Genomic DNA, 24,052 nt, shown 5'->3' on the forward strand with positions numbered 1-24,052 from the left:
ATAACCATGGTGTTAAATAGAAGCAAAGGCAGCAATCCTGGCACTGGTAAGTCATCGTGTCCTGCCTTGAAGTCAAAACACATCCAGTATGGCCTAAAGTTTGTTCTTTCATTGGGGTTACAAGGGGATCAACTAGGAGATGCCATCTACCTCATTTAAGAACTCTGAGGGTTCTCTGACTTCTCCTCCACTTAAAAAGACAAACATTTTCCCTCTCTGACTGTAATCACCCAATATAGCTAAAATAAATTTTCCTTCACAAGAGGGTAAGTGGGAGAGTTGGTGGTTTGCATGGACTGAGTCACCGCTCTTGTGGAGAAATCTCACATGAAATATTCAGGGAAATAGGAAACACGAAAGAGAACAGTCAGAAAAGCATGCTCTTATGGACATCTATAGATGGAAGAAAGCAACACTTTTTTTCTACTCCCCAGTATTCAGTGAGGCTATATCTATCTTTAACAAACTGTTTTATTTCCGAATAAAACAGTAAGAGTTTCATTCTCAGTTTCCACAAAACCATCTATCCTTCTATATTCTTGCCCTTTCACTACAGCACAGGAAGATAAGTCAATAAAGCCTGTATTGAGGATCAAGAAATTACATCTGTTTCAAGCTAAACATTAAAATGGTTCCAAGGCAGCCTAATAGACAAGAGGGATAATTCTGCCACCATTCCCCAACTCTTAATCTGAAGCACATTCTGTCAAAACATCCTTAAAATATTTTTAACTCATTTACAGAAAGGTGGACAGTCTTTCATTACTTCCATCAAAACTTTAATGTTCCTTCAGAATGTGTCCAGCCTCCTGAGGAGCATATCTGCATGGGCTCCTTAAATATGTTCAGATTTCAGATGACAGGCCAAGCCAAGAGAACCAACTCAGTGTGAACTGGTTATTAAAATTTACAGAGAGATGCCTCTGTCCAAATTAAGTTCAAATGAGACCTTGACTTCAGTGTTGAAGTCAATAGTATGGATTTTTATTTAACTGTGAATGTGACATAGAGTGGGAGAGACAGAAAAAATAGGAAAAGAGAGTGGGAGGAGAGAATGAGAGTGACAGAGAGACAGATCAATAGAAAAAATATCACCACCCCAAGGATCGTGACAGCATCCCATTGGTCCTCTTCTTCTGGTCTTCTTGGTGGTGAGGGTCCTGGTCTTGATCTGTTGGGAGTGGCAGAAGCCCATGAAACACAGAGTCCACTGGATTTATATTTTCTCAGGTTCAGGTGGGAACAGCCAGGTACTTCTCCTAGGGCAGGAAGTTTTATACTGGATGATGTAATACTGTGACTCGTGGGACACATTGGTAGTTTTGATGGTCATGATTCTAAGATGCCTCTTAAATCACCAAAGTGGAGTCAGTTCTGGACCATTATGCCCATCAGCAGAGATGAATACCGTCAGACTACATGTGAATGTGCCAGTACTTTTCCAGAGGTGAGTTTTCACGGCTGAGCCACTTGTATAAGAACCTTGGCATGATAAAAAGCACTATCCAACCTCATAGGATTTACCTCTTACCAGCCTGTTCCCTTCTCTTGTTCAACACCCAACTGTAGCCTCTGGTGATGGGTGGTTAAATGGTTGATTGACTGAGCAATGAACCAGTGACAGTCCAGTCTCTCATCCAGTGAAGACACAGAATGAGGAACAGGAAAGTGCTATAGAGCCAAGGATATAATGAATATGTAATTATTTACAGATAGCAGATCAGCCCAATTAGACAAGCCAAAGGGACCACTCCAGCCTGGACTTTTGATCACTGCTGGGACGTAAAAGACTGCTCTAACTTCCACTCTGCCTGGTTGGAAACAAGTGTCAAGCCTCCGTATGTGAAGGTGGGATCCATTTTCCCAGCCCGACTATATGAACGGATCATCCCTCAAACTGCCATCAATTGACTATTTAGGACTTAATACGTAAAAAATCAAAAGCTTTAAGTTCTTCCTGAAAACCAGGAGGCAACAATACCAGTCAGGAAACAATAGGACTAAAATAGCAACAGGAATATCAGGTTTTGTTACAGTGGCAAGGGCAGGAGGACTGTTTGAAGGACTCAGGGCCAGCTCAGAGTTGGAGCAGCTGAGGCAGCAATTCCCATTGGGAATGCTTGGCCATAGCCTGACCTGGCCTATGGCAGCTGCTTTTCAACTGGGGCTCTAATGGCTGATCTACAATCTCCACAGAACCACAGCCCTGCCCTGGCCAGCCACAGGGCCCACCTGCGAGCCCATGGCCTGGCTTCATCCCATCCCAAATATGCTTCACCCGTCCCAAATATGGTTTTACCTGGTGTTCAAAAAGCCAATTCACACATGGAGTAGAGATGTTTGTTTATTAGGTCTGCCCACATTCTTGAAATATTATCTACCTGCTTTTATACTTTTTTTATATACTTCAAACTTTTATACTTTTTTTTATACTTCAAACAGTGAAAAATCAACATTTCTCATATGGGAAACAATCTAAAGACAGAGCAACAGGTTACACATTCTTTAAGTTCCATTCAGTTCAGTTCCATCCATTCAGTTCCATGGTCTGTGGAGAAGGGGCTTATCTGAGTAAGGGGTGATTGTAGCGGGGTGAAGTAAGCACATTTATTTCACTGTGTCAAAGACTAAAGGTCAGCACAAAGTTCATGTAGAATTCTTCTTTGGCTTTGGCAGCAGCTCATTATGGTTCTATCTTCTTGCTAGATTAAATTTATAGTGTCATCTTGCTTTTGCTCCTTGGGTCTTGGCTCCTAGTTTTCACTAGGTATCCAGAGTTGAGTGTCTGCAGGTGTCAAGTGGGTGACCACCTGTGGTGGGTCTAGTGCTGGCCAAATTCCAGTGCACTCACTGGAATTATTTACTCATTTTTTGCTGTGAGATAAGGACTAGGAGGAGAGCAAAGTAGGCTCAAAATTTTAAAGGGTATAAAGAAAACTTTATTAACAGAACTAAAAGAAAAATAGTAAGAAATCAGAATAAACCTTCAGAACATTTCTCCTCCCCCCCAACTCTTCTTTCTTTTCCCACGGATAATGTAAAGAGGCAAAATTTGGTATTTTCAGTTAGTTTACCACTTCTAAAATAATCTTTATTCAGTTCACTTAGGGAGAGGAGTCTCACCTGACATGCCATGAAGACTTTTTCACAAGAAACAGTTCTGACATTGTTTTAATTTTCATGAATAGCAGCAATGGAAATCTGCAATTGTCCCTGCAAAAGTCCTTCCCACAGTTTGGTAGTCTTCCCACAACTACCACCATGTGTCATCTTAGCTTATTGGGGTACAATTTTAAGGATGAGCTGTTATGTATAGAAACAAAAGTTATTTTATTTCTGGGAACAGAGGTTTTCTTCTTCCATCCATGGGGCAACGTTTCTTTTCTCTCTCTGTTCAAGCTTCTCAGTGGATCACAGCTACTTCAGCATTTGCTTGCTTCAACACAGGTACCTCTGCTCATGGCTGTGGTTAGAACTCTACATTCCCCCAATGCATTCCATGAGTTTCAGGGAAAAAAAAGTTTGATGTATCAATTACATCTTCACCATAGCCTCACAAAGGAATTTCAGCCCAAGACTAAGGCATCTCCTCACTCTCCTTCCATCTAGGATTTGAGTCCTTCACTAACCTCGGTGTCTCTGTCTTGTTTTCTCTATGTGTCTTTATGCTTTCCTTTTCTTTCACTCGCGTTACATGTGTGCACTAGAGTTGGTATCTCAGCCGGGCCTGCGGATGGCCGTGTGATCCCTGCCGAGTGATGGCCGCTCTGGCTGCACGGCTGTTCTCCAGCCCCTGCCACGGTCAGTTCCAGCTGCGGGGCTGCTTTCTGCATGGGCTGCACGGCTGCCTCTGTTCTTAGCTGCACGGTTTTCTGCGGTGCCAGCAGGAAGGCTCAGCAGTTCGTGGCCCGAGCAGGGGCCAGCCTGGCTCCACCCAAAGCCAAGCAGAGCCAGCCTGGCCCACCAGCCCCGGTCGGAACGCGGCGGCAGCAGAATGTCAGCGAGCGAGCCCGAGCGGGCCGCGCTGCAGCACGGCAGGGCTCGGCCCGGGCCCGCCAGGCCCTGCAGGCCCTGCGGCACAGCGGGGCCTGGCCCGCCTACAGCATACAGTTACTGCTCAAAGGTAAGTGTCAAAGCAAGAGAGCTTTCTCCGGCGAGTTTGTTCGTTTTAAAATGTGATTTCACATAGGCATGTTCAGCTTTCTTAAGTGGTTTAACAGGGTGTCAATATTGAAAACTAGCCAGCTGATTGGTTCTGTTGGGTTCGGAGGAAGCTATTAGCAGTCCTCGCAGAGAATGACTTCCATAACTGATGGATTTTCTCTTTTACAAAAAGCCAAGCTGTGTTAAACCACACCACTGCACCCACTTCTGAACACTGCTCATGCCTAGGGCAGGGGGGACACAAAGACAGGGCCCCAGGGACAGAGCTGCTTCAGAGGGTGGGCAATAGCCAAAAGCTGCTCTATTTGATTTTCATTTGTAATTCAGTGGGCCTGTGCCCTGGAGAGCTGCCAGGCTGGTGCTGTTTAGCTCCTTTCTAAGGCACAGACACAAGACACAATGCATTTGTGTATTTTATACGTATCTTATGCTGCAAGGTGACAAATCTGCACAGAGCCACTACCGCCTCTCAAATAAACACTCAAAGAAGTGCTGGTAAGTCATGAGGCCAGATTCACTGGCTGGAAAGCTGACTCGTTAATTGCTTCAGGAGTGTTATCAAGAGTCACAAGCACTCAGCAGAGCCAGGCCCTGGCACCTTGCAGCTCCCGGTGAGCGCTGCGTGTGGCAGTGGGTATGGCAGCCACCTCGGCAGCCGCCCTCAGGCCCTGAGCTCTCAGGGAGCACAGAGATGCTCAGAGCACCAAGTCTCAGCTTGGTGGGAACATTGTCTGCCCCAAACAGGGCAGAGCCCAGGAGCAGGAGAAGATTGCTCAGGCTTTTGGCCACCTAAGGAGACATAGTTATTTACATTAAATTAGGGAAAAGAGAATGGCCTGTGATAAACACATACTGCATCAGGACAGGGATTGCATCCTGATGGGTACATTTAGTTGAAGTAATAATGAAAAAAAAAAAAAAAAGTAAAGCACAAAATCAGGGAAAAAAAGGCTGTTTATTATGATCATACTCTTACTTGAGAGTCTAAAATAAACACTACCTATGAAATTTAGTTCTTTTAAAAATCACCATTTATAAAAGCCAGAATGCTGCTTGGCTCTTGACATCTTTTGTCTCTGAGTTATTATTATTATTCTGCTGGTTTTTCAGTGTCAGTTGTGTCCTGAGTGTCACCTGCTTCCCTTCAGCATCAATGGAGAAATTTTCCTTTGTTTGCTATGGAGATCCCATTGTGGCCCAGAAGGTAAATGAATCACTGTTCATAACCATTATTTGGCTCAAATGTGAGGAAAACCTAGAGCTGTGTAAATCCCTTCCGTGCAGTCTTGCCTTGTTCCCGTCTGCCATCTTGTGGCCCTAAAAGTTTAATGCTACTCTGGTTAAAGCCGTTGTTCCAGTCTTTCATGCAACAAAGCACAAAGTCATTCCCCATCCCACATTTATGAGCTTATTCCCTCTTGATATTCAGAGTCACCTTGTGTCACTGCCCTTGGAAGTCTGGAATCACCATCTGTGAAGGTATTTGAAAGATAGGTAGAGACATAGCTTAGTGGTGAACTTGGCAATGTTAAGGTTGAACTGAAGGATCTTAAAAGGTTTTTTCTAACCTAAATGATTCTATGATTATGTGTTAAGAACACACACGGTAACAGGTGCTCCATCCATTTCCAGAATTTGGTGACAAGTCTGAAATAAAATGTTCCTGTCAACAGGTTGGAAGATGTTCAGACTGACAACAGGAGTTGAGATTGGATTAGAAATATGTTTTATGGGCAATGTACCAAACCAGAAATTAAATCTTGTCTAGAATAACTGATTTTTTTCCTTCTGTAATTTTTTTCTAAAGGGAATGATAAAGTTACATAGACGTGGAGGGGATAATGTCTAGTGAGGAGAAACCAGGAGCAGCCACAGGCAGACTTGGAAACACTGAATAAGGATCAGCAGTGACAGAAAAGAGCTGTGGTGCAAGACAGAAGCAAAGTCTACCCAGGGATTCACAGCAAGTAGGAAAAAATTGAATTTCCTATTTCCAGTATGAGGACAGAACACAGCTGTCATGGAGAACAAAAAGGCAAATGGAAAGGGCAGGAGCAGCAACAAAAAGCTTTGTCCCATTTCCAGAGGAGAGCCTTTAAAGTACACCAGACATCACAGTAGTGGCTGGGACTGTACAACAATGTGCTCAGCCATGCAGAGAGGCTGCCTTTCCTCAAACACACCACAGCTATGACACCATGTGCTTGCTCCAGCTCAGACACAAGAAGTATTGAACATCAGCAGAAAATAGGTCTCTACAAACAATTTATTGCATCCAATCCAGTCTGCTTTATCCCAGCTAGAGATATTTGAGATCCCTGGAGAGTTTTTGGCATCAGATCCACATGTCTTGCTTACTTGTTAGCAGTGGGAGCTTGCACCATCCCCACAAAGCCAGCATCAGCAAAAGTTACTGAAGAAATCCTTTTCCTTTACAGGGGCACAACTCATGCCTTTAGGGGCTGGATTCATGCACGCAGTGCACTGAAACCAGAAACATACAAGTTGAATGCTTTTAAGATGAACATTCTGTTGAGAAAAAGGAAGGGAAGAAAAAATCCCTAAAGTCTTTGCAGTGAATTTAATAATTCTGACATTTACACTCATCCTACCTGATAGCATGTCAATCGGAAGAAAATATTGCTAATATTATAAATAAGGTATCTGGAAATTAGGAAAGGCCAGCACTGAAGTGTAATAACAGAATTGTGAGTTATATCATGGCACATTTACTTCTGAACAATGTCCAAGGCAATCATCATTCAGGCCCCTTATGCCAATAGGAAGCTGTTCCTTAGGTAAGTCATCCCTCACTTTTTCTGTAAGGCAAGGACTGGTCAATATTTAGAAATATTTTTGCAGACCAACAAACCCACAGCAGGTTTCATTTACAAAAGCAATGAATGGTTATTTGGTATATTATATATATGGTATATATATATATATATATTTGGTATATTATATATGGCCTTGTTTTTGTGGACAGATGTATATTTTTTAATAACATATCTTCATGGATTATAGTCTGATATTTTCTCATCTTTTACAACCTTCCAAACTGTTTTCTTGATTATTCTTACATCATACTACAGAATGAGATAAAATGATGTGATGATGTAAGTATCTGGGTCTTCCTTTATCTCTGTCCCAAAGGGGTGCTAAACTAATGAATTAAATTACATTTTCTGCAAGCAGTCCCTAGTCCCACACGCTTCTCACACGTAATATTTTGTGAATTCACAGAATCGCAGAGCAATTCAGACTGGAAGGTACCTCATAAAGTCTCTAGTCTGACCTCCTGCTCAAAGCTGGTTTATACAAATATTAACCTGAATTACAGCTGTAAGTATGTGAAAAGTTTCCTCAGAAGCCATTCTTGAAGCTCCTTTTGATGTGCAGTGTTCACATTTGCATGAGCCACTGTAAAGTGTTACATTATCCTGCCTCTGGGTGTCAGCATTTGCCCTCATTTGGAGACATTTATAAATTGTCCTTAAAATTGCTTGTCTCTAAGGAACCGTGAAGCCAAACAGATTCCAGTTCTCATTCTGAATTTGTCTGAACAGTTGGATCTGGTTTATGAGAATTTTCAAGTAAGCTGGAATAATCAAGCTAAATAGGAAAATCATATTCTGTGTGATGGAGAAGGGATTTTTTTTCAGGATTTCACTTCTAAGATAGAAGGGAAAGGGAGATTCAATTCTGAATTCACCTTTTTTCCCTTACATTCAGACTGCAAGCTTTGAGCAAGAAAAAAGAAATGAGGAGAAATATGACAGGTTTGCACATTGCTATGCTACCCATTTACAGATGATACACTCTCAGATAAGCAAAAGTTATACACAGCTTTTCATTTTAAGCTAAAGCTTACCTCTGGAGACAGGATCTGTATGAGGTTACATTATTCCAGCTGTCATTATGGCCAGGTGGTGGAGACAAAAGCTGTAGAAAGACTATTTTGCTCTTCACCAATGTAGCCAGTGTCAAGGCCATCATGGGGAGGAAGAGCAGCAGAGTAAAGAAGGAAGAGAATGGTGACTATTTAAATGGAAGGACCATAATGCCTATCTAATACAGTAAACCTTCAGTCTCTCTCCTGCTGCACACAGTAAGCTCTCAAACCCTGTGGGGCCACAGCATGGCTTCTGTAGGCTCAGTCATAGAGAATTCTTCATAACACCCAACTCTCAGAAACACTCAAAAGATTTGAAAGAACTCAGCACCTCATGGGATCAGTTCTCTGCTTTCTTGTAGCTCCTGGTATGTGAGCTCAGAGGCATTGTCAAAATTTCTCCACATCACAGGAACTGGGTAGAAGCATATCCTGTGGAAATCCGTCTGCCTAGAAGATTTTGTTTATTATTTTGACACATAGAATAATAAAATATTTCAGGTTGGAAGGTACCCATGAGGATCATCAAGTCCAATTCCCTGCTCCTTGAAAGACTAGGTAAAATTTAAAACTAAGACTAAGAGCACCCTCCAGACAGTCCTTGAGCTCTGACTGGCTTGGTGCCATGGCCATTTCCCTGGGTAGGTGTTGCAGTCCACAACCTCAGGATCTCATCCAGGGAAGCTGCAGGGTTCTGGGGACCAGCATGGAACACCAAACAAGACGGGCTCCCGTTCATGAAACCATTTATTCAGCATGGGAACAAACTCAGATCCAGAACAGAGAGCCCCAAACAGAGGCACAGCAGGGGTTTTTGAGGGACAGAACTTTTGAGGGTTTCCATCCTTGAGGGTGGAGTTCAGGGTCAGGGACCAGTAGAAACACACCAAGGGAGAACCCCCCAGGGACTCAAACCCAAACAGAACACCTGGGCCGCCCTTCACAAGGAGTTTGGGGTGGGACAATGTAACTCTTTGTCTCCCCTGAGGGACATCGCCACAGGTAGGCTGTTCCAGTGATTGGCCACTTCCTTAGTGGAGAAACTTTTCCTAATGTCCAATCTGAACCTGCCCAGAGGCAGCTTCATGCCATTTCCTTGTGTCCTATTGCTGGTCACCAGAGAGAGATCAACACTTCCCCTCAGCCTTCCTTTCTTCAAGCTATGCCAACTAAGTGACCTCAGCCACTGCTTTTAAGTCTTGTCTTTGGGGACTTTCACCATTTGGTGGCTCTTTCCTGGATACTCTCTAAAACTTTGTACTGTGGAGCCCCAAACTGCACACAGGAATCAAGGTGGGGACACACCAGAGGGACAATCACTTCCCTTGACCAGATGTCAATGCTGTGCTTGTATCCAACAGTACAATATATAATCCAATAACCTCCAATGTAAAAAACAAGCAAACAAAAATACCTCACAAAAAAAAAAAAAAAGCTCTGCAAGGAAGTTATTTAGTAAAGATTAAATTTCCTGACAAGAGAAATAAGTGATAATTCATGCATGCAAACCAGAATGGTCCTGTCCCATGTGGATTTATATTCATACCACCATACATTAACAAGTTCAATCTGACAAACACAGTATATTGTTAGAATGCTGCCCCCTGAAGCATGACATACAGTTTTATGCTGGAATTAATGAATTTTTCTTCAGTTTTTATTCATTGCATTCAGATGTGCACTAAGACAATAAATGCCTTAGAAAGAGTGAACAGTCAAAAGCCCCTGTTATCTTGTTTGTTGAAAGACACTTGTTTTCAGATCAGATTTAATGCATGACATTTACTGAATAACTCAATCAGGCATAGTTGTTTTGTCTACATAAATCTGCCAGAAAAAGGATTCAGATTAAACAAACAAACAAACAAGAAAACAAGCAAACAAACAACACACACTCCCCAAAAACACCAAAACTCTGATATTTATGTAAGAGGAAGTCCATACCAGACTAAATGTATTCTAATTTTAATTAAAGATTGTGGAGTAGTATTATTATAGCCCAATTTTCCCCCTTTCAATCCTTCATTAAGCTGGTTTGGATTTACAGCTTTTATAACTCCCAAGTGTAATGAAAATGGTGTAAATGTTCCCATATTAAGATCACCTGTGAAGATCCTTTCCCACTATGCAGCTGTCTCTGACTTTTTGAACAAAATTAGAGATCACTTAAGAAAAGTGTGTGTAAGCAAGCCTACAGAACTAGATGAGATGAGTTTGTGGATACAAGAGCTACCATTTACTATTGTAAGGCCACTCTGAGTCATCATTGTAAGGTCACAGAAGCTAGGTGAAATCCCAGTGACTGTTATAAATGTAAATGTAGCACCCATCTTCAAAGGGTAAAAAAAGAAGCCTGTTCACTTAATATCTGTCCACAGGAAAATTAGGAGACAAACTTTCCTGGAAGACATTTCCAGGCACAAAAATTTGACTGGGAGCAGCCAGCACAGATATATCATGGGTATATCACCTCACACCTGACAAGCCTGATGGCTCTGTATTATGAGCTGTTTAAGTGGCTTTAGCAAGGCATAAGTACTCCATAACAACCTCACAGCCAAACCAAGATTCTCTGGGTGAAGGTATCTTCATACCAGTTCACACAGCAGAACCCACAAGAGATACCTAAGATAACTAAGAGTTATCAGATTCAGAGGTCTCTGTGTTACGCAGCACCTAAACAAAAGGGTTTAATGAGAAGAGAGAGAGATACCACCCACACATCTAAGATTTTTTGATTTTTCAGTAATGAATACAATGGAGGTTGCATGAGGGTGGATCTAGAGAGTTTCATTACAGAACCTAGACCTTTTGTAGGATGATGAGAAAATAAAAACACTTGAAAGGTTCCTGTTTCCTGTCAGTGGAGAAGGGATGATGAAATCTTATGAAAACATTGGGAAAACCAGCAAGCAGTTCTGTGGCTTTGTTTTCACTGTGGTGTTAGAAATGGTTTTGATTACTGAGATGGACTACAGTTTTTGCACATAAATAACATCTTTGATCTAAAATGCAACTGTTGACAGGTAGAAAGTCTGATCAGTGTTCAACTTTTCTCACTCTCTTTTCTCTCTTTGTCTGGTTTCTTTGAAGTTCAGTAAAATACTCCTAGCATGCCATTACCATCACTTCATATAAAAAGCACAGGAATCCAGACTAGTCATGATAAATTATAGATAGGCTAAGCAGTATTTTCTTTGAAACAGACTGCAACTTTGGCTAAGGTGCATCCATACACCTGCCTGGCAAAAAGGTACATTTATTCAGCTTTGTATTTTTTTAACCTACTCATAAAATAGGGGAGGAAATTTATTTCCTGACAATACTCACAAAGTCTCACTAGGACTTCACAGCAGTATTTGGCATCAGAGGAAAACATCCCACATTTCCCTTAAATCTAAAGGGACTGGGAAAATAGAAGGTTAAGTAAAATTAATATTTCATTGAAGAAAGGAAGACTTTTTTTTCTCGTTACTTGGGTTCTTTGTATGCATGCACCTTTTTTAAACTCATAATATTTTCACATGTTGTTTTACAGTTTGTGCTTTATGGGAATTTAGAACATTTTATCTCTCATTTATCTTATTTTAAATGCTTGGTTCTAGTAAATGTTCATTTTGACTGATTCATAGAAGTGCACATCTTCTAAATTTGATAACAAAAAGATTCCCAGCTTTCTTAGAAGCAACTAATTGAAGTCTCCAGAAAATCAGGTTTTCTTTTTTTTTTCTGTAGTGTGTAAACAGTATAAATGCACTCTAATGCTGAGACTGACAGTTGGAAACTGATAGGAGCAGCTAAGGGAGTTGGGGATGTTTAGTCCGGAGAAAAGGCTGGGGGGACCTTATCACTTTCTACAACTCCCTGAAAGGAAATTACAGTGAGGTGGGATTTGTTCTCTTCTGTGAAGTAACATGTGATAAGACAAGAGGAAATCACCTCAAACTGAGTCCAGGGAAGTTGAGGTTTGATATTAGGAAACATTTCTTCCCTGCAAGTGCTGTAAAGCATTGGAACAGGCTGCCCAAGGAAGTGGTTGAGTCACCATCCCTGGAGATAATTAACAGACATGTGTGGCACATAAGGACATGATTTATTGGTGGACTTGGGCATGCTGGGTTACTGGCTGGACTTGATGATCTTACAGATCTTTTACAAACTCAACAATTCTATGATTCACTTTCAGAAGAAATGAGTTCACAAAGCAGAAGATCATATTCTTAAGATCTCATTCCACGTCAGTAACCTCAGCTGGGATCTGAGTGAAACTGAAACATGGAAGCTTTGCAGGGCTACTACCATCAAGGAGGTATCAGGTGCACACAATGGATATGAGACATCGAAACACATATCAGACTGACACTTGTGAAAATTGAAATCCTTGCTCTTCCACTGAAATATAAGGTAAGCCATTACTGGGGAAACTCCTCACAAGCACGGGTCACTTACCCAAACAAGTAATCCCCTTTGGTGACAAAAGGCACTTGTTTATGTCACCTCTACTGAGATTATCAGCAAGTGTGTCGGTGTTTTATCTTTTTTCTCTTTGTCATGATGCAAGTTCTTCAGGTACTGTGTCTTGGGTTGCAATAAGCATAGGTGATTCACCTGTTTCACTCCTTTGTTCCTTTATCTTCAGTCATGGTGTTCAACCTAGAAAGTTAAATTACTTTTAGACTCTTTGAACCCAAGTCTTTTAGCAGTTATAAAACAAGAGATAAATGTTATAAACTTGGTGTGATTTTCTGTGGGAAGTCAGCACTGAATTTAAACTTTTTTGATGGGTTTGTAATACCCATTGCCACTAATTCCATGGTGGTATGTACCAGTTGGGGCTTCAGGTCCATTGAATGGATCATGGAAATCAGAGCTGCAGAGACAACAGAAAAATGTGAAGAACAGAAGTAAGCTGGAAATGGTTGAGACAATGTCAGTGAAGAATCCAGCAGTGATCTTCACTAGGAGACTGAATTCGGCAGTAACAGGTACAGTGCTTCTAACAAAAAATACTTCACCAAGATGGTCCAGAATTGCTCAGTTTCTGCCTGTTCTTCATTCACTGGCAGGATGTATGCTAATAATTACAATGTTTCTGACAGTCCTGTTGCCATATGGGGTAAAGCTCACATAACTCTGTATCACCTGTTACAACATGTCCTAATCTATCAGCAGGTAGGTGTTAAATTGGTTTATAAAGAAACAGATAATTCTTGTAATATTCTGTAAGTCAAACTTTCAATCACTATCTGGTTTATTGCTGTCCTGGGAGTACACAAAATTACCAAATTATTCTGAATTTCTACTGACTCCCTTAAACAAGACTGCAATATCACATGATATAGAGGAGTTTAGGTGGAAGAGAATGGATGTCTTTCCTCTGCCCTTTGAAATAAAACCATCCTCTCTTTCCACCAGTGATGAAGTTTAAATTCCATGTTCTGGTCTGTAGCCAGCTCCTCAGCTTCCAGTGAATGGATATGTTTTTATGTTTGATCAGTTTTTCTGTGAATGTGTTGCAGAAGGAGGGGTCTTGGGCAAAAGCTAAATATATCATAGAATCATAGAATGGCTTAGCTTGGAAGGAACCTTGAAGATCACCTATTTCCAATTCCCCTGCCAACTCTCATGATTTTCTCAGACAGGGTTAAAACTTGTAGCTATCACATAGCTTGAGAATGTGAATCCCTTTTCAGTGGGGCATGAAAAGACCTGCAGATGTTGAGAGCTAGACCTAAGGTATTCCAAAGGACAGAAAGCCTCTGCAATCTATGAATACCTGTTACTTTTTTAAAGCTCATTAAAAATGTTACTCCACAACAAGAGACTAGAGGAACTTTCCAGTGTAAAAAGTGTTTGTTCAAATTGAAGCACACTGTGACGTGTTAACCTTGGCTGGTCACCAGGTAGCCAGCAAGTCATTCCATCACTCACTCTCCTCAGTAAGATGCAGGGAGAAGAAACAATAAAAAGCTCATAAATTCAGCTAAGGACAGGGAGACTATTTACCAATTACCATCATGGGCAAAAGAGACATGATTTCAGGGAAAATAATTTTATTTATTGTCAGTTAATAACAGTAGAAAAGTGAGAAATAAAAACAAAATTAAAAACACCTTCCCCTCCACCTTCCCTTCTTCTAAGGTTTAGCTTCACTCCTGACTCTTTTACTTTCCCTGCCCTGAGTATGCATGCAAGTTGGAGTCAGTCCACAACTCATAACTTTTGTCTCTGCTGCTCCGTCCTCTTCATGCTTTTCCACTGCTCCAGCATGGGGTACATCGTACAGGATACATGTCCTTCAGAAACTCCTCCAGTGTTGATCCTTCCTACAGGGAACAGTCCTTTGGGAACAAACTTCTCCAGTGTGGACCCTCAACAGGTCCTGCCAGAAAAACTTTCTCCTGCATGGATCCTCTCCCACAGGCCACAGTTCCTACCAGGAATCTGCTCCAATGTAGGGTTTCCATGGGCCACAGCTGCCCTCAGGGCACATCCCCCTCCTCTCGTGAAGGGTCCTTCATGGGCTGCAGGGGGACAGCGTGCAGCAACACAGCCCTTTCCATTGGGCTGCAAGGAAATCTGTGCTCCCGTGCCTGGGGCACATCTTCCCCCTCCTTCACTGACCTTGATGTCTGCAGGACTGTTTTTCTCACATTTTCTCACTCGTCTCTCACAACAGCTGTGCAGCACTTTTTAACCTTTCGTAAACACATTGTCACAGAGGCACTACCAACAAAGATTAAAGGACTCAGCTCTGGCCAGTGGCTGTTTTGGAGCTGTCTAGAACTGTCTCTGTCTAATATGGGGGAAGCTTCTGCTATCTTATCACAGAAGCCACCCCTTCAGCCCCCCTGCTCCCAAAACCTTGGCACATAAACATACATACCACTGCTTATAACGTCTGGCTTAGAGATTTATTCTCAAATGCCTTATTCATTGAATTCTCAGGCAAAATTGCTGCCTATCTATCCTGGTTATAATCCAGCACAGTGCTTTGAATAGTAGCAGATTTTCTCTTACAAGAAAAAGCTACATCATCATCATTATTATTATTATTATTATTATTATTATTATTATTATTATTATTCCTTTAAAGTCATCATAAGATGTGTTTGCCTCACTGAGCACTGTGATCTGTTCACATTTTGTATTTTATAAAAATAGGCTACCCTCTTTTCTCATTGCTGCACAGAGGCTGCCTGAAGATGAGACTGGCATAATAAGGTCAGCACTGCTGGGTAGTGTAACAAACTTGTCAGTAAATGTTAGTATCAAAAACAGCATCTCAGAAACCTTTTCTTTATTCTTCTCACTTCTTAAGACATGCAGTTTTATGTGTCACCATTTGGTATTTTCATAAAAAAAGTGCACACAGATAAAAAAGAAATGTAATTAAAACATTTCATTTAAAGCCAGGAAAAGATTCAGAATCTAGTCATAAGAAGGAACAAGTATAGGCAGCTCTACGTACTTAATTTCCTCTGCGTATTAGCAATAATGTCTTTGGGGGTGAATTTCTGACATATTTATCACCATCATATCTAGGAACTCTGGGTTAAATCCTTGACCATGTATAAATCCTCTTTTTGATGCTTCAGTGGAAGATTCACCAATACAGAAAAATACTATGCAAATCAGATTACATTTTCCTGCTTAGGGATTCCAGTCCTTCTGCCCATTGGCCATGCCAGCATTCTCTATACAAGCATAGCAGGAAATCCCAGAAAAAGAACCAATAAAAATAGTAAAATAATGAAAACCTTACAGTACACAGAGAGAGAAAAGAGATTAATTTGCTAGGGAAAGAAATGACAAAGGTGCCAATATAAGGACAAATTCTGGAAAAATATGGAGAGGAACCAGTCACACTTCCATATAGTCTAAATATAAGCATTATATTTAGAATTAAAAGGAAAGAGAAAGGCCATGGTTCCAGCTGTGGGGTTTTTATCATGTTCAGCCCATGGTATGTATAAACTTGAATCTCAGGCATGTGTTATGTAAAATGTGGTGCCTGCATACAAATTTACTGCACTAACCATGTAACAGAATGTATGAAATTCTTTGTGGTATATCAGCTCAGCTGTCTGTGGTAACACTGATCTCACATTGTCTGCACCCCAGAAGTTATGGTGATCATGACAGAAAGTCTGTGCTATAAAACACTGATGAGAGGTGCACCATAGTATACACTCACACTACTGATTATCTGGGTACTACTTGGATTGAAGAAAAGTGAAGAAATCTGGTGTGTGCATAGAGCAGGCTCAGTCTGCTGCCAAGGAGCCACACAGAGGTACCCACCAATAACCGGGTTCCAAAACACTGAAGGCTTTTAAAATATTTAAAATATTTAGAAAATACCTTTTCCCCATTGAAGTTTTCAGGCAATTTAATTTGAACCAATTTCTGCTTTCCTCTTTGATGGAAAAACAACAGATTTTTCCAAGTGATTCATAGAGGTGGTTGTGGGTAACATACTGTCTAATCCACCTCCTTTCACTGAGCAACAGGAAAATTTACAGCTGAGCTTCCTGAGTGGGGAGGGAACAGAAGGAATCTAAAAGCATGTAATGTCACCTAACTCTTTATTCAATAAGTGCAGTATTTATTCCACAGTCTCTTCAACAAGTAGGTTTATGGCTTTTACATTTGTAGCGGCTTAGCATTCTGACAAAATTTGCCTTTGTTTACTCAGTCTTGCCTAGCAGTGCAGGATTGCTCTGCAGTCTCTATTTCCAGACGGTTTAGAGAAAAAGCAAGGTTCTGTTTGGAGACAGCACAGAAAAATTCCTGAGGCAAGAAGGTTGCATAGCAATAGGAATAGTGCATGCTCAATACTGAATCGTCATCTCTGCCATTCTGTTACTATGGAGACGGCATGGCTGCTCCACAGCTTACTCTGCTATCTCCACAGCTGCAACAGGAGCTTTGATGGGGTGCACATGCACTGCTCCTCACACCTTCTCTGTCCCTCACAGACACTACAGGGCAAACTGATTGTCGTTCAGTTTGTGATCACAGCTTGTTAAAGTAATGTATTACTGCTGTGTTTGAGAATATCAGTGTCAGTGCATCCTAGGACTGTGTGAAGCTCAAGGGAAAAAAACACATTCTTTAAACACATGCACCTCTAAAAATACTACTGTGAATTATCTCATTTCTATCCAAAAGCCTACAGACGAGATATCTTATCCACCCATTTTTGAGAACTTTTTATATATTCAGTTTAACATTGGGGTGGGAAAACCATTAAAATTAATGTACAAGCAAAGGCACATTGATAGAGTATTTTGCACTCTAGGGCTATAGTGAGGAAGAAAGGTAGATGAGTCAAGCAGCTGATGGCTCCAGGTATAAAAAAGACACATATGGCAAGATGCCAAGAAGCCATCTCTCTTGTTGTTGTGCCAAAAACATTTTAGCTAACACATTGAACAGAAAAGCAGGTCATAGAATGATTCCTTTTTATGCACAAAACTTGACAGCCTGCACTTGCTCAGAATTATGTCTGCTTTTTTGAAAACCATTTTGTATTTTAAAATTGGAGAAGCAGCTACAACCCTATGTATAAAAAGCCAATTTAATGTGCATGTGAAAATTTCAGTAATAATATCAAGTACTGTTTTAAACACACATAATCAAGACCATTTACTCTTAACCAGGACTACTATAGTAGTCTTTTCAGTCTTTTACACTGAAAAAATATCACTTTTTCTTTCCACTGAATTATCTTGGCTGCATGGGTTTTGAAGAATTGCCCTTTTGTTTTAAGTTTTGCCTGAATAATACTTGAGTTCAGATGAAAGGGCTCAAACTACTCTGCATGCACTATATGACAGCAATGAGCTCTGGTCTTTCAACAAGAGCCAAAATCTAGCAAGCAGGAAAATCAGGAGATTTTCTCATGAATGTTCTCCACAGCCAGAGGTACATGTGGAATAAAGGCAGAGGTTTTTGAGGAAACATCAGTCCTTCTACCCATCTGCTAAGCGACAGAGCAGCACTGGAATCATCCAAGATGCTTCAGAAAGGCTATCCGATCAGCTTGCATGTTATTTTGTTGGCTCTCTCGAATTGTGTTATTTGCCATCACAACTGCTGCCATTTGCAATATAGACTCAACCCTTTAAACAACATGAGATGTAAATAATATTTTGTTTATATCTTTTCATTTCTGCAATTCATGCCATCTACCCTGGAGCTTAAGTTTTATGAAGCACACTCTGACTCATCTAAGTGAAATAGGTTATGCCACAGATAAAACTTATCTAACACTGACTGGACCTCAGTGTATATATAATATAATACACTTTGCTATGTGTCTTCTGCTGTTTCAAAGCCCTCTCGCCTTACATTCAGAGAGGTGCAAATCACTCAGCTCTTCTATTCAGGATGTCCAAGGGTGAGTCCATTTCCCATTATCATCAATCATGCTCCTTGCATAAGCTCGGTTCCCGAAAGACCGGAGTCTGGTTTACATCCCATTAAGACTAATGGCCTACATCATGCTCACTTCCGAAGTCTGCCCGCGGCTCTGCCCGGCTGTCCGTGGCTCTGTCCGGCTGTCCGTGGCTCTGTCTGGCTGTCCATGGCTCTGTCTGGCTGTCCGTGGCTCTGTCCGGCTGTCCGTGGCTCTGTCTGGCTGTCCGTGGCTCTGTCCTGCTGTCCATGGCTCTGGCCGGCTGTCCATGGCTCTGTCCGGCTGTCCGTGGCTCTGTCCTGCTGTCCGTGGCTCTGTCTGGCTGTCCGTGACTCTGTCCTGCTGTCCATGACTCTGTCCTGCTGTCCGTGGCTCTGTCTGGCTGTCCGTGGCTGTGTCTGGCTGTCCGTGGCTGTGGCCGGCTGTCCGTGGCTCTGTCCGGCTGTCCGTGGCTCTGTCTGGCTGTCCGTGGCTCTGTCCTGCTGTCCGTGGCTCTGTCTGGCTGTCCGTGACTCTGTCCTGCTGTCCGTGACTCTGTCCTGCTGTCCGTGGCTCTGTCTGGCTGTCCGTGGCTGTGTCCGGCTGTCCGTGGCTCTGTCCGGCTGTCCGTGGCTCTGTCTGGCTGTCCGTGGCTGTGTCCGGCTGTCCGTGGCTCTGTCTGGCTGTCCGTGGCTCTGTCCGGCTGTCCGTGGCTCTGCCCGGCTGTCCGTGGCTGTGTCCGTCTGTCCGTGGCTCTGTCCTGCTGTCCGTGGCTCTGTCCTGCTGTCCGTGGCTCTGTCCAGCCGTGCGCCGGGCGCTGTCCGCGGTGCTGCAGCCGGAGCACGGACACTGCGGCAAGAGGGAAACGTCTTCTGCACTCTCTCCCTCACTGATTAAAACAAAAAAAAAATACTCTGGCAGAACACTCATTCTTATATAAACATATTTCTATGATATTGGCTCACATGGGGTGGACTAGATGATCTTTCAAGGTCCTTTCCAAACCAAACCATTCTATGATTCTATGAATATTAAAGCAGATTAGAACAGTGCTAATCCCTTTCCAAAACAGAACCCTTTTGATATCAATGTCACTAGAATAAACCAGCTTTTTCCTACATCAGTGCGGGCACCTACTGCCATGAATTTTCCCAGTGGTTTTTCAAAATCTGCTGTAGGTTTAAACTAAATAATCATATTTATGTTGCAGAAGGGTTCTTGTGTCAGCAATTAGCTGGTTTTAACAGTGGAATCTCTTCAAGAGATTCCATGCTCTTTCTTGAAAACAGGACAACATCGAGGCTGAACTGAAGAAGAAACCTGGACTTCAGGTGATATTCTTTTCCCTCTGGAATTAATAAAGTACTTCAAAGAGAACAGAGAAAGACAAGATCAAACACCTGAGTCAAGGAAGCACTTAAGACAGAAGCTACTTCCACAGGGGGATTGTGAGTCATTTATATGGGGACCCTAGGAGTTTCAAGAAGATACTTATTAGGAAGATAAATGGTATATGAGAAGCTGTTCTCTGGCTGGCAAGTGGCCAGGAAAGAAGGATATGAATGAGATTCACATAAAAAAATGGGTAATAAAGCAGTCACAGACATAAGCAGTGCAGAAAAGCACTCCTGAGACAAAGAAAACAAGATGGAAATCCTCCAAAACAGAAAGAGCTACCTAGACTATAGACATGGAAAATCCCCAGAGAACTGGGGTAGATAAGAGTGTCTCTAGAGAGTAGGATAGCAATTAACTCCACTGCTATTGTATGATTTAACTCTTAATTTTCATATCTTTTTACCCCCTCATTATTTAGGAGTTTGTAAATATGAAAAGAGCTGAACATCAATGTAATCAACTTTCTTTCTACTTAAAATATTCAAAGCATAGGAGTAGATACATAAAAAGTATGGATATTTTTCCCCGATCCCAGCTGTGACCCTTGCCATGGGGCAGATGGCACTATCCAAATCAAAATCCACTGATTTATGCTTCATAGAATTAAATTACTCAGATACTGTCATAGATCTAATGAAAAGAAGAAAAAAAGGGGGAAAAACATAAACGTTCCTAATTTTACATTGTATTTTCCTTGATTCCGATCATCTCCTTACAGCTGTTTTTACATCTTCTTCATTTTAAACAATCTATGTTCTTCACAGAAGGGGTATAGTACTCCAGAAAAGAACTGACATGTCTGATTCACACTGTCTTTGAGACAGCCCCAATGGAGCTGATAGAAGCATGTTAAGAAATGGATAGAATTAGTCAACAATCAAATCTTCTTTTCATTGCTTGGATATGCTTGCACAAGAATTTCTTGGAAGGGCAACAACACTACCACGCACTACCACGGCCAAAGCTTTTATATCCTTCAGCTTCATTTATTCATGCCCTGAACTGCTGCTGGTTTCTGCCCACATTCACTCTGAAAGGGTGCAGCACAGTGGGGCTGATTTTATTAACAGGAAATTTTTTGCTAGGAGCTCTTTGTCAGATCAAATCATTGCTCTGCAAAGTAGCAGCAGTGTAAGTAGCAGGTTTTCCATTAGCACTCTGCCTAGAACAAAGGTGCAGTTCAGCAAATAAGGACTTAGTGCATGTCTCTTTGTTTTCTGTTTGGAAAGGGCGCAACAGCCGCATGCTAAGTGCATTTAAACAGCTTTAATTTTTGGATCCAGATCAGAAAGGAAAATATCTTTTACCAGTCTGTCCAAGACAGGGTTCTCTAAGAAGAACACAGCTGTTGCTGTGCTATCTCCTCTCTTCTCAAAAGGCAAGTCTTTTCTTGTTTAAATTGTGAAGGAGATTTATCGTTCCTATTGTACTGACACTGCTGGTCCAAGCTCTGCTTGCTTTCCTGAATCAAATCAGCAGGACTTGTTCCAGGAAGCAGCACTAAAACAATTGAAAAAATAATACTTGTGGGAGGGAGCTAATTTTGGAAATTCTTCATGTTCATAGCTCAAAATAATACAGCAATCAAGAAATCAGCATGTTTCATCTCAAGAAGTAACACATAAATCTTAATCTCAGACTGTTACAATAATCCTTAAAAGATTATTTTTGATACTTTTTAACCTTTAGAGATCATTTCATACTAGCTGATTTTAATAGTCTTTATTAACATAGGCAGCATTTTGAGATGAGTGAAAAACAGCCCAGATATGTTGTAGAATCCAGCATAACTATACAGTGTCTGACAGACAATAGTTATTCATTTGATTGCAGATCCCTTATATGTCTATTTTAAGGATTACTATTATTTAGCCTTATAATTTTTAAGGAAGTCAAAATTTCATTGGAAAGGTCTGATATAAAAAAAAAAAAGTGTAAATTTTGCTGAGTTTTGAAGTGTATAAAGACAATATTTCTTTACCAAGAAGCTATTCAGACACTGGAATAGGCTTCCTAGAGAGGTTGCGATACCTATCAATGTTCAAGAGGCATTTGGACAATGCCTTTAATATCCTTTAGTATTTGGTCAGCTCTGAAGAGGTCAGGCAATTGGATAAATGATTGTTGTAGATCCCCTTCAACTGAACAGGTTGAGTCTGGTCTAGTCTATATCATTATCTTATTTGATGTAAAATGTTTTTTATCCTTTTCTTTTTATAAAATCTTGATATTTAACATCCAAGTGCTAAATTCAAAGTATCTCAGGAGGTCAGAATGTGTGAGAACGTTAACTCTGCTCAACTCACGAGGCCCAGCTCTGCCTAAGTGCCAAGGCAGCACGTTCTCCTTTGGAGGTGTGGGCTCACACTAGAATCACATCATTTTGTGTTTGATTCTGAGCTCTTCATGGTGCTTAGCCTGCACTTCAGGAGAGCAGCAGGAGGTACATGCTGTTCTCTCTGACTTGATCTGTCGAGAGTATACACTGAAGCTCATTATTGTTACTTTATTCCTTGATGTTAAGTAGTAAATATGCTACAGGGTGGAAAGGAATAGCAACGAATTTTTATGGGAAAGAGCCGATGATCTTGAATAAAATGTAGGCAACGCCACCACAGATAGGTGCCCTAGTTTTTGCTGTCATAAACTTGCACACAGGAATATCCAGGTTTCCTTTTCTGTGCTATCTTCATAGGAAAATGAAAGATGAAATTCCCATTTATATTTTAAGTTCCCTATGCCAAGGATTCCCACAGCCACGTGCTTCACAGAGCCACACTCACATTCTGCTGCACTCCAGTTAGCCCTGCTGAAGTCAGCATAAATAAAGTACATGACATTGAATGCCAGCTTTTGCTCCAGTACAGATACACACTGTCTCAGTTGAATTTTACTGGAATTATCTGACTCATATCAAGAGTTCATATGGAATTTCTGTTCAAACAAATTTTTGGTTCTGGATGCTATAAAGAACGGATGCCTCAATATAGCTAACATCTATGACATAAAATATTCTCTCGATTCTTTATTGCTTTCAGTTTTGTTGCAAAGCCACACATAAACTTTTGCTGTTCAGAAGACCTAAGGAAAGGTTCTCCGTAGATAATTTTTTTTTACTTACATTGAAATCATACAAAATTAATTTATTCCATCTGTATTTCATAGAACTTGTGCTTCTCAGAATCAGTTCAGAAAAAATTGCTTCTAGCAATGACTAGGCTAAGGATTAAGAAGAGAAAGGTGCTTCATCTGATCTGCCATGCTTATTTGCTTTAAATTCCCCTAATAATTCACAGTAATTTTCTCTTTCACAGTCAATAGTCCACAGGGAAGGCTGTGATACTGTTTAGCTCTACCATCAATTCCACACTTGGAGAGTGAGTGCACAGAATAAGAAATCATACAGCATTTTTTCCACAGTAATTTTCCATGCGCCCTCTTATCTCCTAAAAAGTGGGAAGTAATTTAAGAAAGCTTACCCTTTGTAGATTGAAAGGCTCTTCTCCATTCATTTGAGAGAAGCAACCAATTCCAAAGCCAAATGCTGGAAAGCTCCACATGTAGCTGGTTGATGTGTTAGTTCACCTTACAACACCTTCTGCATGGAAAGGTTTATAACAAATTGTGTAATCTGGGATACACTGAATCACTGGTTATATTTGTCAAATTTTCTAAATATCAGAATATTTTTATACACTCAAGATCATTATTAGATTTTAAATCTCTGCAGACATGAAGTAAATAAAGCAATGTGCATAAGTGTATAAGCAAAAATTATTCTCACTCTCCAGAAAGGGTAAATTTAATATAGAGATTCTAAAGTATCTTCATTTATTCAAGGAAAATGCAAACAAAATATTCCATACAAAAAGGCAACTGAAACAAGTGTTCAAATTTATCAGCTGAATTACAAGCTTAACTTTTCTAGTCTGGCAAAAGGTTGATGTAATTCAAATCATTTTGACTTTGCATCAATAATAAAAATAAGCATAGAGCTCATCACTGTAGCTCAATTAATGCAGTTTAGCTTGCTACATTATAGAAAATCTGTGCCTGACTCCTTTCTTTTATTAGGATCATTCAAGGACCAGTTTTATTGTATGGATTATTTACTCCATCACATGTGAAGAAGGAACATGACATTAATGTTGTACAGCTGTGCAGACACACAGGTTTGACAGTAAGAAGATTCTATT

General features: G+C 40.9%; 1 protein-coding gene across 2 annotated transcripts in view; it reads left to right on the forward strand.

The window, feature by feature from the left end:
• Positions 1–3,731: 3,731 nt before the first annotated feature.
• The window catches only part of SYBU (syntabulin), a 79,061-nt gene continuing 58,740 nt past the window's right edge, over positions 3,732–24,052 (forward strand). Inside the window, exons 1-5 of one of the 2 annotated variants that reach the window (XM_086880165.1) lie at positions 3,744–4,123; positions 5,275–5,368; positions 5,972–6,824; positions 12,243–12,460; positions 12,886–13,041. The gene's annotated coding sequence lies outside the window, so the exon portion shown is untranslated. Of the gene's footprint in view, positions 4,124–5,274; positions 5,369–5,971; positions 6,825–12,242; positions 12,461–12,885; positions 13,042–24,052 lie in introns of both variants that reach the window. The other variant, XM_086880166.1, reaches the window with a different exon arrangement.

This window comes from Cyanistes caeruleus, chromosome 1, assembly GCF_971803275.1.
Source record: "Cyanistes caeruleus chromosome 1, bCyaCae1.hap1.1, whole genome shotgun sequence".
Taxonomy (NCBI): domain Eukaryota; kingdom Metazoa; phylum Chordata; class Aves; order Passeriformes; family Paridae; genus Cyanistes; species Cyanistes caeruleus.